The sequence below is a fragment of the Astyanax mexicanus genome, chromosome 11 (genome assembly GCF_023375975.1).
Source record: "Astyanax mexicanus isolate ESR-SI-001 chromosome 11, AstMex3_surface, whole genome shotgun sequence".
In the NCBI taxonomy this organism is placed as follows: domain Eukaryota; kingdom Metazoa; phylum Chordata; class Actinopteri; order Characiformes; family Acestrorhamphidae; genus Astyanax; species Astyanax mexicanus.
This window is the reverse complement of record NC_064418.1, coordinates 38,458,234-38,474,590: the sequence shown is the minus strand read 5'-3', so window position 1 is coordinate 38,474,590 and position 16,357 is coordinate 38,458,234. Positions and strand designations below refer to the sequence as shown.

The following is a 16,357-nucleotide window of genomic DNA, read 5'->3' as shown; positions in this document are numbered from 1 at the left end:
TGCCCAGTGTTTTCTTTTTTTACTGCACATGCTTTTACCACTTTATAAGACTTCACTTTAAAAGTGAATTGATAATGATATACTCAGGTGTAATAGGAGGTGTAATAGGAGGAATAGCGGTGCTCTCGTGTCTGTGCCAGGTTCCTCTGAGCTCAAACCAGACTCTAAGTTTTCCGAGGCGGCCGCGACCAACGCTCGCGAGAACTGCGACCTGCTTTCCGACCTTTAGTTCTAACAGTTCTACAAGGACTACTGGTTCATTCTTTACAAACTAACATACAGACACTCTGGCAGAAGCTGGAAAGAGACAGAATATGTCTGTGAAAGCCAGAAAACGAGAAAGAGAAACTAATCCGGCTGAAACATTTATTACACTCTGCAACTGTAGGGGGAGCCCACGAGCACAAAATCTCAATCCTACCTAGTGGAGCTTTAACTGACGTATGGGTACGTCAAACTATTAAAATGTACTGCAAAATTGGTCTTGAGGTCTAAATGTTTAGCTGTCCTCACCCGTAGGATTTACAAATAGAGAGCATGACAAAAAAATTATTGTAATTAATCAACAAATTGAACTATTAATCTGTAGATTAGTCGACTAGTAAAATTGTTATTAGTCAGTATCAGCCCTAATAGCTAAAGGTACAGATGCAGCTCTACTATAGCAAGAGGCATACTTGTTTTTGGTTAACATTTGCTAACATGAATAACGGTTCAGCAATATTTCCTGCATGTGCTTTCAGACAACAGGTCAGTTAAAAAAGAGAGCAGATCATTTAATTAATTGTGTGTGTTAAATAAGTGATTAAGTGAGGGTGGGTGTTGCTTTGTCTGCTATCTGTGAACATATTGTAGAGGATCCGTGTGTTTCACACACACCCACACCAGCACCGGTCGATATGAGTGACTTGCAGAGGATGCAGCCGCAGTGATGGAAACTATCGCTTCACACCCAGACGCATCACCCACAGACACCACAGCCCCAGAGTCATCAATCTGACCCTCACTGCCCCCCCGCCATCTGACCCCACAGAGAGAGAGAGACGCTACACTGGGGTATATGCTCCTGCTGCCTGATGACTGCAGTACTGCAGTATAAGCTCAGAATGAAAAGAGCAATTCACCACATCAGTGTACTTTAAAACCAATCATCTAAACATATCACACACAGCTCCGGAAAAAAATTAAGAGATCACCTCAGTTTGTGAATCAGTTTCTCTGATTTTGCTATTTATAGGTATAAGTTTGAGTAAAATGAACATTGTTGTTTTATTCTATAAACTATCGACAACAGTTCTCCTAAATTCCAAATAAAAATATTGCCATTTAGAGCATTTATTTGAAAAAAAAAAGATGCAGAGCTTTCAGACCTCAAATAACGCAATATGCATATTCATAAAGTTTTATGAGTTCAGAAATCAATATTTGGTGGAATAACCCTGTTTTTTAATCACAGTTTTCATGAATCTTGGCCTGTTCTCGTCCACCAGTCTTACACACTGCTTTTGGATAACTTTATGCCACTCCTGGTGCAAAAATTCAAGCAGTTCAGCTTGGTTTGATGGCTTGTGATCATCCAGCTTCCTCTTGATTATATTCCAGAGGTTTCCAATTTGGTAAAATCAAGGAAAAACATCATTATTAAGTGGTCTCTTATTTTTTTCCAGAGCTGTATATAAACTAACACATGGTAATGAACCAGTCTTTTCAAAAGCAGAATGAAAATAATCAGTAAAACAAGGGAATGGTTTTGTTGCAATTTAAATTCAAGCTACAATACTATTATAGCTTGAATTGGGCTCAAAAAATTATTTTATTTAAATGTATTTCTAATTTTCCCCTATTTTCTCCCAATTTAATTCTCGCAATTTATGTGTATATCCCCCATTACTAGTGATGCCACAACACAAGGAAGGTGAAGACTAGCACATGCCTCCTTTAACACATGTGAAGTCAGACTCCACCTCTTTTCACACTGCTGCTGATGATAAAGCATTGCACTCGAAGGAAAGCGCAGCGACTCGGTTCCGATACATCAGCTCACAGACACCTTGTGCTCATCGACATCACCCTAGGAGTGGTGAGAGGAAAGAGCACCATCTACCCACCCAGAGAGAACAAGGCCATTTGTGCTCTCTCATGCATTAGCTGTGGCAGCTAATGGCAAGTAGCATAACCTGGATTCTAACAGATTAGTTATCTCCCAATCATAGTCGCAGCGCTTTAGAACAATGGAACACATGGAGCCCTGAATTCTGACCATTTAACTACAATTCCAAGAATGTTTGCAGGAATGTATTTTCTTATACTTAACTTCTTAACTTCACACTACGAACAAACTGTACTGCCAGTCAATACTGTCTCAATATACTGTTGTTTTTTTGTTTGTTTGTTTCACTGGCTACTAATGTTTGGTATCAGCTCAGGAAAAAAAGATATTATATATATTTATATATATATATATATATATATATATATATATATATATATATATATATATATATATATATATATAGAACTGGAGCCATGTTTAACGTCACCCACACCAGCTTACAGAGCACTTCACAGTGTATGTACTGGTGCGTCAATGGAAAGTCTAATGTGAATGTCTTTCTGTTCAGTGTGGAGAACAGCACCCTCCCCTAAAGCATGTTATGTGTTCACGCTCAGCGCAAACAAGAACAGCTGTTTCTATCACACTTTTTTTGCATGGCAAACAAGAAAATCTGAAGTTAACCCTACCTGAGAAACTGTAGCTCCTTCAAAGAGTGTCAGGAGGTGTTCCCGTAATCAGACTACCTGAAAAAAAAAGAAAGAAAAATTAATTAATTCAAATTACTGACAGGATGACCTTGAAAGTGTTTTAGAACTTTTTTGAAAAAAGTATTTCTTTTGTTTTTGCTTTTTTTTGTCATACTGATATTTTTCTGGTTATCAAACAAACTTTAATATCAGACAAAGATAGCTTGAGTAAATATAAAAAGCTTTTTTATTATTATTTTATTTATTAAAGGAAAAAAAAATCTATAATCAATCTAGCCCTGTGTAAAAAAGTGTTTGCCCCTTAAATCTAATAACTTGGTTGTGCCACCCTTGGCTGCAAGAACTGCAATCAAGCTGATAACTGGCAACGAGTCTTTCCCATCTCTGTGGAGGAATTTTGTCCCACTCTTCTTTACAGAATTGTTTTAATTCAGTCACTTTGGAGAGTTTTCCAGCATCATGAACCTCCTGTTTAAGATCACAGCATCTCAATCAGACATTGACTAGGACACTCTAAAACCTTCATTTAGTGTTTTTTTAAGCCAATCAGAGGTGGACTTGTTTGTGTGCTTTGGATTTGTCAGTGTCCTGCTGCAGAACCCAAGTACACCTGAGCTTGAGGTCACAAACTGATAGCCGGAGATTCAGACAATTGAAAACAAGGAAGAAGAGACTGAAACACAGCTTTTTTCCTCAGGCTGTAAAAGCTATTAAACTTTCCCCATTCTGATGGATATCCAGAGAAGCAAAATACAATTATTCATTTTGATGGAGAATCTCAGGGAACTCCCCCTACCCTCACCCCTTTGCACCCGCCACTTTAAATATTATTATTTATTGCACATTTAATATTTAATTCAGTATTAATATATTGTCTTGAATTGTCAATGGTGGTAATATATATATGTTTTTTTTTTTATTAAGTTTATTATTGTAATTGCTGCCTTAGAGAGAACGCTAAACTGCATTTCACTGTTTTAACATTGCTCTTAACATTGTTTTTTCAGTGACAATAAAACCATTCTATTCTATTCTATATTCTCATTCAGGGTTGTCTGGTAAACAGCAGAATTCCTGGTTCCATTTACTACAGCAAGTTGTCCAGGTCCTGAAGCAGCAAAGCAGCCCCAGACCATCACACTACCACCACCATGTTTTACATTCAGTATGATGTTCTTTTTCTGAAATTATGTGTTAGATTTACGCTAGTTTTACACCTTTCAATAATTCTAAAAGTACAAAGAAGTAGTGCTGTGCGATATGACAATAAATAACGTCGTTAAATAAATAATAAATATCGTTTCTACAGTAATTTCATCAATTATTCATGCAAATATATAAAGTAGGCTACGGTGAAATGTATTGGTGTGGTCACTTTGCATAAACTCGGTTTATATAAGTGATAATAAAGTAATATTCGCAAAAAAAAGCTTCATAATGTGGTTTTGCGACATAATGCTGCTTTACGTTATTTGACAGACACTTGTTTATTGAGTTTATTTTGATAACTTAATTTAAATACCTGTATACTTTTGAAAAAAATTAGCTACTGCATCTACCTCATTTGTTTTCATTTGATACATATATATTGCTGCACTAAAAGGTAGTAACTCTCATTTGTGAAAGTTTGGTTTAATGTCACTTTAAAATAAAGTTGGAAAAAAGTAAGCAATGATATTATTTTGTCATATTTTTCAAAGAATAACTGAAAGCATACTCAATTGTGGTATATCATGATATATATCGTTATCATGATATGAAAAATTCCATATCGTGATATATGATTCTTCCCATATCGCCCAGCACTACAAAGAAGTAAATGCTGAGTGGAGCTAAAAAAAAAGACCACTGAGTGCAGAAACAAATAAGTGGTCATAATATTCTGACTGTACAATGTAAAACAGACCCCAAAATATAGAACAACTGTACAGGCTGATAATACAAGCTTTTACATTCCTGCACCAGATCCTCACACTGCCGCAACTAAATTAAATCCCTGCTTTTTTCTCGACTGACTATAATTAGCTTTGCTAATGGGGAAAGGCGAACAGCTACAGCATGTCTGCTCTGCAGCAGCAATAAACCAGTGTACAACACTCATAAAACTTTAAACACCAGCACTGAGCTCACGCTCACATGCATCCAGAGTGCAGAATTCATATAGGCTGCAGGTGTAAGAAGCCAGCGCTCCCTCCCTCTCTCTCTCTATCATTACATCAGCCATATTAATCAGTAAAAGCTGTAATTATGCTGCCTCCTATGTGTAATCTGATTGCTGTATGCTGTGATGCAATCAGTCCAGCAGTGTGGTGTTTAGGGACAGGAGGAGGAACAGGAATTCGGCATAAATAAACACACGTTTCTGATTACAAACAAACAGGCGTGAACCGTGGCGATTCTGCACGCCGCAAAAAGAGTGCGTCTGCGGCTAATCTGCATGAATCAAGCAGCTGGAGCATGGAGAAAAGTTCAAAGCAGGTGAGGAAAAATAGCACAATCCTCTCTTCATACACACACTAACAAACAAACACAAGTGGAATAAATATCTGCTTATGAAATGAGCATCTTAAATACTACTTATGTTCAAAAATCTGTAAACACAACCTACAGGGTTTGGACAATGAAACTAAAACACCTGGTTTTAGACCACAATAATTTATGTGGTGACGGACAGTTCTGGTGGAAACAGGAGAGCTGCGCATTGAATTCTGCCGTGATTTGAGCAGCCGTGGTGTTATGTTTTTTTGGATACAATCTGGGTTAGCACCCGAACATCCCTTTCAGACAGCTTCCTCTTGCGTCCACAGTTAATCCTGTTGGATGTGGTTGTCCTTCTTGGTGGTATGTTGACATTACCCTGGATACCGTGGCTCTTGATACATCACAAAGACTTGCTGTCTTGGTCACAGATGCGCCAGCAATACGTGCACCAACAATTTGTCCTCTTTTGAACTCTGGTATGTCACCCATAATGTTATGTACATTGCAGTATTTTGAGCAAAACTGTGCTCTTACCCTGCTAACTGAACCTTCACACAATGCTCTTACAGGTGCAATGTGCAATTAATGAAGATTGGCCACCAGGCTGCTCCAATTTAGCCATGAAACCTCCCACACTAAAATGACAGGTGTTTCAGTTTCATGGTCTAACCCCTGTACACTGAGTTTTTTTTTTACAAAATATACTATGCTACAATAAAGCACATTAAGCGACACTAGTAAGGATGCCTACATCGAAGTGAGCAAGGGTGTCACCATGTTTCTCCAGCACTAAGGCTGCGCTAGCGAGGCGTAAATGCCAACCGATATTGCTAGACTGAGGAACCCTGAGTGTTTCAGTAACCCAGGATGCTATTAGCTAGTGGTTTTTCAGATGTAGCTTGTTTAAACACAGCAAGCACGCAGACTACAGTCCGATATAATCACCTCTGAACAGCAAAAGAGCTAGCGCTGCAATTTGAGGCTAATGCTAATTCTACTGTCCCTGGAGAAACTTCACTGAAAACTTTCCCTTATGAAGCTGTACCTCAGCAGAGTGGCTTTACTACTCCTGATATAATACCTGACTGGTACAATTCATACATAAGGCGCACCTAATATTATATTATAAGGAGCACTGTCGATTTTTGGGAAAATTAAAGGATTTTAAGTGTGCCTTATAGTCCGCAAAATACGATAATAGGACCTTCATACAACATGAATCTTTTCTATGACTGTACTCTGTTAAGCGTCAGCTGTCCGTAACCAACTTCTTTCTATACAAACAACTTGTTGGCTTGTTCTAGTGCTGGGAGGTTAATCAAATTAATTTGGTTAATCAAATTACTGTTTTATTGCAATTTTTTAAAAATAGGATAATCAATATTGTACATCTTTACATACAGTAGTTTTTATATCACATCATCACATTGTTTTTATATTGATTTTATACAACTTATATAACTTATATAACTTCCTTAAAAATGAATTTTTCCTTTTGATAGCTCTAAATGGTGTTTGCTCCTATTTCAACATATCGGAAAATAATAAATAGTAGTAAAACTTGTTTCAGTTGTTAAGTCAGACGTACAAAAAAATAAGGAAGTTCTTTAAATACTAGAAAAACATATGCACACATCTCAGAACATTGTTGTATATCATTTTTAAAGCTGCATTCAGACAGAAATCCTAAGGCCAGCCGTGTTAAATAGAGCACAGCTGATCAGAAGTCTCGTCAGGTGGTGGAGAACTTCGGCTCAGTGAGTTATTGACTCTCCGCTCTCTCGATGCTTTTCTGAGAAATAACACAGCTGCACGTTTTCAATCAAATAACTCAGAGAAATACAAATGATCTGAAATGACTTGTTGAAATAAGGTTCAGTCTAGATATGTGAAAATTCCTCAGCGTGGAAGATGAGCAAGCTCATGAGCTGAGAAAAGCTGTTTAATACACAGAGCGCAGGTAGACCCATGTGGAACCGACAGACGACGTGGAGGGCGTTACAGGCTGGTGGCGGTGGGAAGGCGTGGCCGGGGGCTTTGATGTATAATACAATACCCAACCACCAGCAAGCCAGAGGCCATCTGCCTTAGATCCTGGAGTTCCAGTTTCCTGCAGGTTTCACCACCAACCCAAACAGAACACACTTCCTTCAGCTAATCAAAGACTTATGAGGCCAGCAGTTAGACGGGTCGTGAAGAGTCGGTTGGGATTAACGATAATGCCAACAAGAGAAGAGCTGATGACCGATTGATGAACATTAAAACAGTAAAAACCCTCCAACTACTGCTGAAAGTCAAACAACTGAACCACAGGCAACACTTTGCCTAAGATTTTTTTATTAAAATGAATCAAAATAAATGATATACCAGGGCGCCAAATGGTCTTGCTGCCACAAAGATCGGAAGATTGCTGGTTTGAATCCCGGTCATGCAGCTTGCCATCAGCTGCTGCCGGAACCCTGAGAGAGCACAATCAGCCTTGCTCTCTCTGAGTGAATAGATGGAGCTCTTACCTCTCATTATTCATTATAGATCGCTAAAATAGGGCCCTACAAGTTTATCCTTCAGGTGAACAAACGCTCTCTAAGATGTGATGTTTTCTCTGTCACATGCTGTCATTGCTGAAAAGGTCAGAGCATACAACAAATATTTGTCCCTCTCTAAATCCCAAATAAATCTGAAACTAGTATAACCTGTCGTATCATCTTATAGTCACTGGATTAATTATAAGGCGCACTATCAATAAACGTCTATTTTCTGGTCTATTTTCATACATAGGGCGCACTGGAATATCGCCATTTTTTCCTTCTAATTCAGCTAATTCAGTAAAGCTAAGCTAAACTTAGTAAGCAAAACTGTAACTCTTAAAAAAACATTTTATTTTAAAGTCATACAAGCACTAAATGTTAAACTGCACAGATTTCTCTCCTGAAAACTGTTTATTTGGCTGAGTAAAGCGCTTCCATTTATTTACAGTTAGCTTAGATTTGCAGATTTTCACTTGGTGCAGCTACATTAGCATTAGCAGCTAACTGAGGAACTGAGTGTTTTGAAATGCCAGGGTGATAATAATTAGCGGTTCGTCACACATAGCTTGATTTAACACGGAAAACACGCAGATTACAGGACGATTTACTTACCTATGAACGGCAAAAGAAATAACGCTTAGCGTGGTTAGTGGCTAATGCTAATGCTGCTCCAGCAGTGCTAGCCAGGGTTAGCAGCAGGCTGTTAATACTCACCTCTGGACTGCGAAAGAGCTAGCGCTTAGCCCGGTAAGTGACTAATACTAATGCTGCTCCAGTCTCGGTGCTGGAGAACTAAACTGAAACTCATGTATAACGCTGTACTTTAGCGGAGTAGCTTTACTGCCCCTTAATACATAACTGGTAAAATTTATACATAAGGTGCTTTGGGAAATTTAAAGGAATTTTAAGTGCGACTTTAATTCATGTTCAGTTTTCTTGCAGATGCAAGGAAACTACTAATACATCTAATACTAATACATACATTTTACTGATTTACATTTTTCAGTTTTTAAAATGTGTCAGAAAAATCAGGTTTTTACAGTTCTATATTATACAGTTTTTCATTATTCTCTCTCTTCCCTTGTTGTTGTTCTTTGCATTATTATACATTAACAACAGGATTTTTTTTTTATTAAACAAAAGTTTTGCTATATTTAAAGCTTGAAACATATAAAGCCTTATCAACAATTATTTTTGTCTCTTTTTATCAATAAATAGACAAAAATACAGCCCAATTTTTTACTTTTTAACATACACAAGCTGTAAATTACATTAATTATCTGTATCAATATCAGCAGATATGTAAATAAAAATGGGATATCTGCATGAGACCACAATTCCCACATGGCTGAGTACAGTAGAGCTGTATACAGTAGTATTACAGTATTCACAGTTCCAGCAGCAGCAGCAGGAGGCTGGAGGCAGGACGAGCTCTACTGGCCTCTGGATGCTCAGAGCATAAAGACAGAGGCAGACAGACCCTCTCTCACCATCATCAGCCTCATCAGCCTCATCCCGTTCTGACAGACAGCTGGCTGCCCTCGTCCTGTTCACACACACATGCACACGCTATAAGCGTGCGCCACATACATTAACCCCATTCTACAGCGCAGGGCATTCAGCACACAGCTGCACTCACGAGCCACTGAGCACAAACCAAGCAGCTCTTCCTCCTCTACCACCTGAGCTTCCCTTCTTCAAAAGCAGAGGAGAAACACAGACCTACACTCCTTCATCTGTGGCATTTATATTATCAAGCCGCATTTGTGTATTGATCATTTGAATTATATAAATATATTTAGACTAATAAGAGCTGCTGTAGAAAACTTCACTGTACCATTCTCAAGGTTCACACATTTTATACCACACATTTTAACAACGTTATACGATTTTTCTGATGTGATTTAAAAAGAAAAATCTAGTTTTTACAGTTTTATATTATACAGTATGTCACTATTCTTCCTCTTTCCTTTTGTTTTTCTTTCGATTATTATACGTTAACTTTTAAAGTAACGACTAAACGAAAAAATTGGCTAGACAAAAGTTTGAAACATATCAAGCCCTATCAACAAATAACCAATTATCAGCAATTATTCTCATATCAAAGAAATCAGTCATTGTTTTTTTTTCTTTTCTTTTCAAATACAAACAACCTTTTTTACATAAAAATGTAAAGATGCTTTATTTAAACATCTTATTTAGATATCTACATGAAGAAACATTAAATAAAATGTATTTTTAGTAAAAATAATACATTTTACCTCAAAAGGAAGACACTGATTCATTCATCTTCATGTTATTGATTCATGTTTGGTTATTTGGTGGAAGAGCTCAATTTATTGATCAGGGGTGGGACAAAATATATATTGTATTATTTTTGTTTGTGATACATTATCAATACATGGTGTCAAATATCAATATTTTCATTTAAACACAGGTGCTCTTAACTCCCTAAGACTCCACCCCCCCCCCCCCCCCCCCCAAACTTCAATTAAACTTACTACAATTTCTGCTTCATTACTGGTGCTAATCAAATAAACACACTAAACCTGCAGTGATAATTATTGGTTGTTAAATTGTGTAGAACTGACACCAATAAATCTGCATTGTGATTAATGATGGGATGATTACACTCCTACTATTAACAGAAGTTTGCTTCTGAACTATTTTATTTCCAGCTAATTACTATTTTTTTATTATTTTCATTTCTGCTGATTACTTTTTTTGTTTGTTCATTCCTTTTTAAAACTCTTCCATGGTTTTTATTTCAGTTTGCATTTTTGCTATAATATTTTTTATATTGTTCTATTTTGTATTGTAAAGTGTGCTTGAGTATCCTGAAAGGCACTTCTAAAGCATAAATAAAATTATATTCTTCTTTTTATCATTATTACTGTAACTAGATGTTTGATTGTTTTTTTGGAAATAGCAGCAGACTGAAAGGATTCTCTTTTTGTGAGTCTTTTTTTTATTTTATTTTTTTTATAACTTTATTAGGCATATGGACACAATAGGACAACCCTTAATTTTCATTCCCTGGTATACCATATACTGCTGCAATTCCACTATTCCTCCTAACTCATATCATACCATATACTAGAGGTGGGCGATAAGGCCCTAAAATAATATCACGATATTTTATGGTATTTTCGCGAGAATGATATTCTTGGCGATATGACAAAACACTGATTTAAAAACAAAAATCTCAAGAATACACTACTGCAACTAAATATACAAATATATAGATATATATTATTGCATACAATGAGGCATGATAAGGCACACCCTTAACTGAGATATTAAAAAATACAAGAATTTTACCAGATTTGTAACAGCAGTCAATGATCCAGAATGTCATGATACTAATAATATTAATAAAACTCCATATGTCTTCATATAACCAAGATTAAAGTATGATGCTGGACAGATATAATCTGTCTCTAGTAGATATATAATAGAAAGCGATATTTCAGGGTATAATATCGTTCACGGTATTAAAAAATGTTGGCGATATTATCGTGTACGATACGATATGGCACACCCCTACCATATACACTTTACACTCATCCCACATGTTAAAATAGGTCTAATATTAGAGAGTTATATATTTATATTGCACAGACTAACTTTTCCAGGACTTTTTTTTAGCTCATTTTCCAGAAAGGTTTCTAAATTTATAGGTTTTCCTAATGTTTCAGGACGTGTGATTCCTGTTTCTGGTTCTGAAGGCTCACAACAGAAAAAATCCTGCTACATTATGGAACGTGCCAATTTAGTGCACATGATCCAAACATTAGGAGTGTTTTCTCAGGCTGTAGAATATCAGATACTCACAGCAAGAACTCACAGCAAACCTCAGCACAGCAAGTCAGCCTTAAACAGTTCAGATAAGGGAACACTGTGCAGAGACCAATTTCTCTGGTTAAACTTTGCAATAACACACAACTAACATCACTACGGCGCTCTCGGCCAGATGACACAATACTTATTACCGTCGCCAGCCTGAGAAAACAGGTTTCCAAAGCACACACACTCACGGCTTTGATATGAAACGCTCCGTCTACGCGAAACTGCCCTGCTTCCTAGGGTTTCGTATATCTGACCAAAAATAGAAATAAAATAGCAAAGGAGAGGAAATACCACATAAAACCACACACGTTTGATTTTCACAGGCCATGATCCAGTCAGTGTGCGGACCTGAGCGTCAGATGGGACTGGTATTGAGTTTTCTCAATCTGGCCTGTACTCTGTGCCTAAATCACACACATCTACATAATTGGAGATACTGACTTGCTTGCAGACGCAAGCGGTTACATGAGCACAGAGATAGAAAGAGAGAGAGAGAGAGAGAGAGAGAGAGAGAGAGATCTGTCTTAGTGCTGACCCAAACCTCCAGGGCTTCATCCACGCTCGGCATTATGGGAGGAGACGGCCGGGCTGCTGCACTCAGAGCCTTAACAGCTACTTTCACTGAAAGGCCGTTCCCTGCTGACGACACACTCACGTCAGCGTTTCAGTGAAACCGACGCTGATGCCACAAGCATCTGAGGTGCCATTCATGCATAAGACACAAGCGAGCACACACACACACACACACACACACACACAGACACACACAGATGAAAGACAGATAGATGGGAGAAACATAAAAAAAAAAAAAAAAAAAAACTGAATGCTGAATAACTGCTGCTTCAGCTGAGCTGTGCAGTAGAGATGCATGGTTTTAAACTGATGCAAACTTTAAAACATACACTAATATCAGCAATTTGCTGGATAAAGCGTATTTATACGCTCCTCACTTTTTTGAAATTCTATGCAACACCTTCTATATGTATATAATTTTTATATATATGCTTTCTGAAATATGAAGAAAAATCATCCAGACTGTGTTTTGACCAGCAAACCATGAAGCTGACAGTATTACCCGAGAATCACAAGTTCAAACCTCAGGTCATGCCGCTTTGGTATCAGAAATACAAGGTTTTAACAGCACAGTGATGTTTTATTTCTCTGTAATCTTTAACCACAAATTTGTAACCATATTCTTCGCATTATAAGGCGCACTATCAATAAACGTCTCTTTTCTGGTCTATTTTCATACATGAGGGGCACTGGATTAAAAGCATATATATGCAACACTAGTAAGGAACAGGTGTGTCGCCACGTTTTCCTTTAAAGCTAAGCTAAGTTACGGAAACAAAACTCAAATTCCTAAAGAAACAAAAAAACATTTTCTTTTAAACGAGTGCTGGGTGTTAATCTACACAGATTTCTTTCCTGAAACCTCATTACATTCTGGATCATTGACTCATTCGTCTGTTACAAATGCAGTAATAGAATTAATGTTTTATTTATTTATATTAGTTTTTTTTTTTTATTCAATGTTTTGTCATATTGCCAAGAGTATCGTCGTCACAAAAATACCCCATAGTACAAATGTTTCAGTATTATTTGGTTAAAATGTCTCTAGTGAAACATTTGAAACATATCCCTATTTTAGTGCAATTTTCATACAGGACCCCACTGTGTTTTTTACCAATTTTAAGATCAGAGAGAGCGAAACCTAAATGTTCACTTAATGCAAGAAAAAAACCAACCCACCAATCTTTCTGTTCCGACCTGTTCTTCCTTTTAGATCTGTTGCTACATTTTCCTTTAAGGCCATTAAAGTTAATGCCTCACAGCAGTGGCTCAAAAGCTTTCACTGTACTGTGTTAAAAGGCCTTAGACCCTCTTATCTCTCACTATAGTAATGGATTCAGGGAATATACGCATCGGAAAAATGACTCAGTCTTGGAGGTCAGAGGAGACGAAAGCAATTGTGCTAAAAGTGAAAATGCTGCAATAAGCCTTTTCCTTTCCTTTTCTCTCTCTCTCTTTCTCTGTTCTGTCTTCTCTCTAAAATGATAAATGAACCCTGCTTTTCTATATTGCTGTATCTGACGTAAACAAAATATGGGTCTATTATAAGTTAACAGTCCACTACCTGCACAAGAATTAAGATATATATTTAATATCACCACAAATTAAAAGACACAGTTTCTCAGGGTAATGTAGAACATCTGTGAGGAAAGATTTATCTGTTTTTAAGTTAGTTAGCAGCTACACAAGGAAAACAAAAACAAAAAAGATAAAAGATAAATCTGCATTCTCAACAGTAAACTGCATCCCGGTGCACAGATCCCTCGCGTTTCTAAAGCAGGGAGCGATAAATCACAGCCCTGCAACAGAGAAAGCAAAGAAAGCAGAGAAACCCGTGACCAGAGCAGCAGAAACACTGTGTAAAGCAACTCCTGGAAGACTAAAACACAAAGCAGGTCAGCAGGTGATGGCGCTGGAGTCAATACCTGGAGCAAAGCCTCAGGCTCTATTAGAAAGAACCTGGTTTAGATTATAGCTTTTAGACGATAAGGTCCTAAGACTGGAACCGCCGTCTAATCTCCTCCAGTAATCACTAACAGTTCAGATCATGATTAAATCACTCTCACTTACCTGCAAGAAGCCCAGACTGTGACAAACCCCCACTTCCAGATATCATCTCAGCGAGTCTGAGGAACACTATCAAAGCAGTCGTGGTCTAGGACTCACTAAAACCTCCAGTCTGATCTGATTTCTCTCAGGATAGGTGTACTAGATCAATTCAATTAATAAATTGTGCATGGACTTATGCTCAGAAAGTCAGAGATAAACCTTGCTTAAGCTTTAAATAGTCTAAAATATAGTAAAGATTTAAAAGATCCATATTCTGGAATGTTTACATTTATAAATCACATGTATTTAAAATCCATCTTATTTTCTCAACAATGTAACCATACAACGATCTGTTTGGTTATAAACACATAGTTCCTATTTTTTTGCTGCTCTATTTACAACTGCGCTGTTGGGCTTGTAAGCGCTACATTGTTGCTGTTGTGGAAGCTTCCGTTACAGTCCATTACCAGCTGATAACGGCACTCATAAAACGCCTCTCAGCCAATCACATTGCAGGGTTGGAACTAACTGTGGTATAATAAACATTGAATGAATCTACATTTTTAAGTGATTGACGCAAATAATATAACTATAATTTGATTTTGCCAATCTAATGCTGATATTAATATTTCTTAAAAAGAAACATTTAAACACTGAAATGCATCCAGCAATATGCTTAGGGAAACGATTTATAGTTTAAGGAAAATAATGCTGTTTCTTTTTTTCTAAATAAAGCAGCAAAAACATTCTCATTTTCTTTTTTTTCCCTAAGAAGATCCAGAAAGATGGAGCCTCTCATGGTGACAGTATGAGAATGAGATTGCTCATATTGGTTATTATATAAATACACTGCGTGAGAATTTTATTCAATAATCGATACTCAAAATTTTTATAATGTTTTGGTTATGATTTAAAAGAATGGATTGACAAAAAGTATAGTTTGGGTATCATTATCAAATTCAAAGTATCATATCTTATCGATATCAAGCATTTAAAAATTATACCCAGCTCTAGTCGCAGTCGATCGATGTCTGACTCTGTCTGAAAGTCATTCATAATATAATGAGTGTTTGTTTAAAAAAATGACAAAATTTAAAAGTGAGTTAATAAGAAAAGAAAGAAATTTTATGGGGGAAAAAACATATGCACTCAATCAATCTACCTTTATTTACCTTTATTTTTAAGGTTGATCCTCAAAGGGATTGAAAACATTTAATAATAAATAATAAACTTCTTTTAAAAAAAGAAGTACTCATTTTAAATCAACATTTAATATATATAAATAAAATATATATGTAAAACAGAAAATTCTAAGTAAAATTGTAACAAATTGTTACAAAGTTTGTAAGAAAACATGCTATGCTTAAATCTATAAGCAGTATACAAGTACACATTACAATCAGACTGACCAATCTAGAAGAACACTGTGAGACGAGACACGCGATAAGCAATCGTAATAAAAAACTGTAGAGCGTAAACCCTTTAATGCAGTTCCAGAGATAGGAAAGACAGCTTCCGCTCTGCCACACAGACCCCCAGAGCTGCGACCCTGTCGGGCACTGAAGTAATTAGTCTAATCCAGGAAGCCGGGGTAATGGACGTTATAGTGCGTGCGGCCACCCCTCCGCCGTCTGCAGATAAAGTGGGGGGATGGAAGGAGGGGGTTTCAATCAGCTCACATATGGCTGAAGAGCTCCATGCACCTGATCAGGGAGCTAAAGAGGCAGCGGAGTGAGCAGTGAGGCGGCGAGTGCCCCGGGCCCACAGTCCATCTTCTCCTGCTCTCTTTTTATTCTCAGATCTCCTGCAGAGCAGAGAGGAGCAGGTGCTCAGTTGGCTGTTCTCGGCTGTTCCCCTGAGCGCTCACTCTGCTGCTCCTGAAGCTCCGGCCTGGTGAGGACACTCCTTCCTCCCAGCAAAACCATTAAACTCTTAACAACTGCATGAGCTCAGAGAAAAAAAACAAAAAACACAGAACAAAGGCTAAATTTGGGAAAAAGAAGTGTGTAAAAGTGCAGATTTGAACCAGTTTTACTATCTGCAGTCTAAACATCCACTGGGGTCTTGGGTTCAAGTCCCTATATGGGTGTAGTTTCCATGTGCTCCCCGTGTCT

At 37.3% G+C, this 16,357-nt stretch overlaps 1 protein-coding gene across 2 annotated transcripts in view; it reads right to left on the bottom strand.

The window, feature by feature from the left end:
- The window catches only part of adarb1b (adenosine deaminase RNA specific B1b), a 208,794-nt gene that overhangs the window by 118,418 nt on the left and 74,019 nt on the right, over positions 1–16,357 (bottom strand). For both annotated transcript variants that reach the window (XM_022680190.2, XM_049485296.1), the window contains exon 3: positions 2,743–2,799. The gene's annotated coding sequence lies outside the window, so the exon portion shown is untranslated. The remainder of the gene's footprint in view (positions 1–2,742; positions 2,800–16,357) is intronic.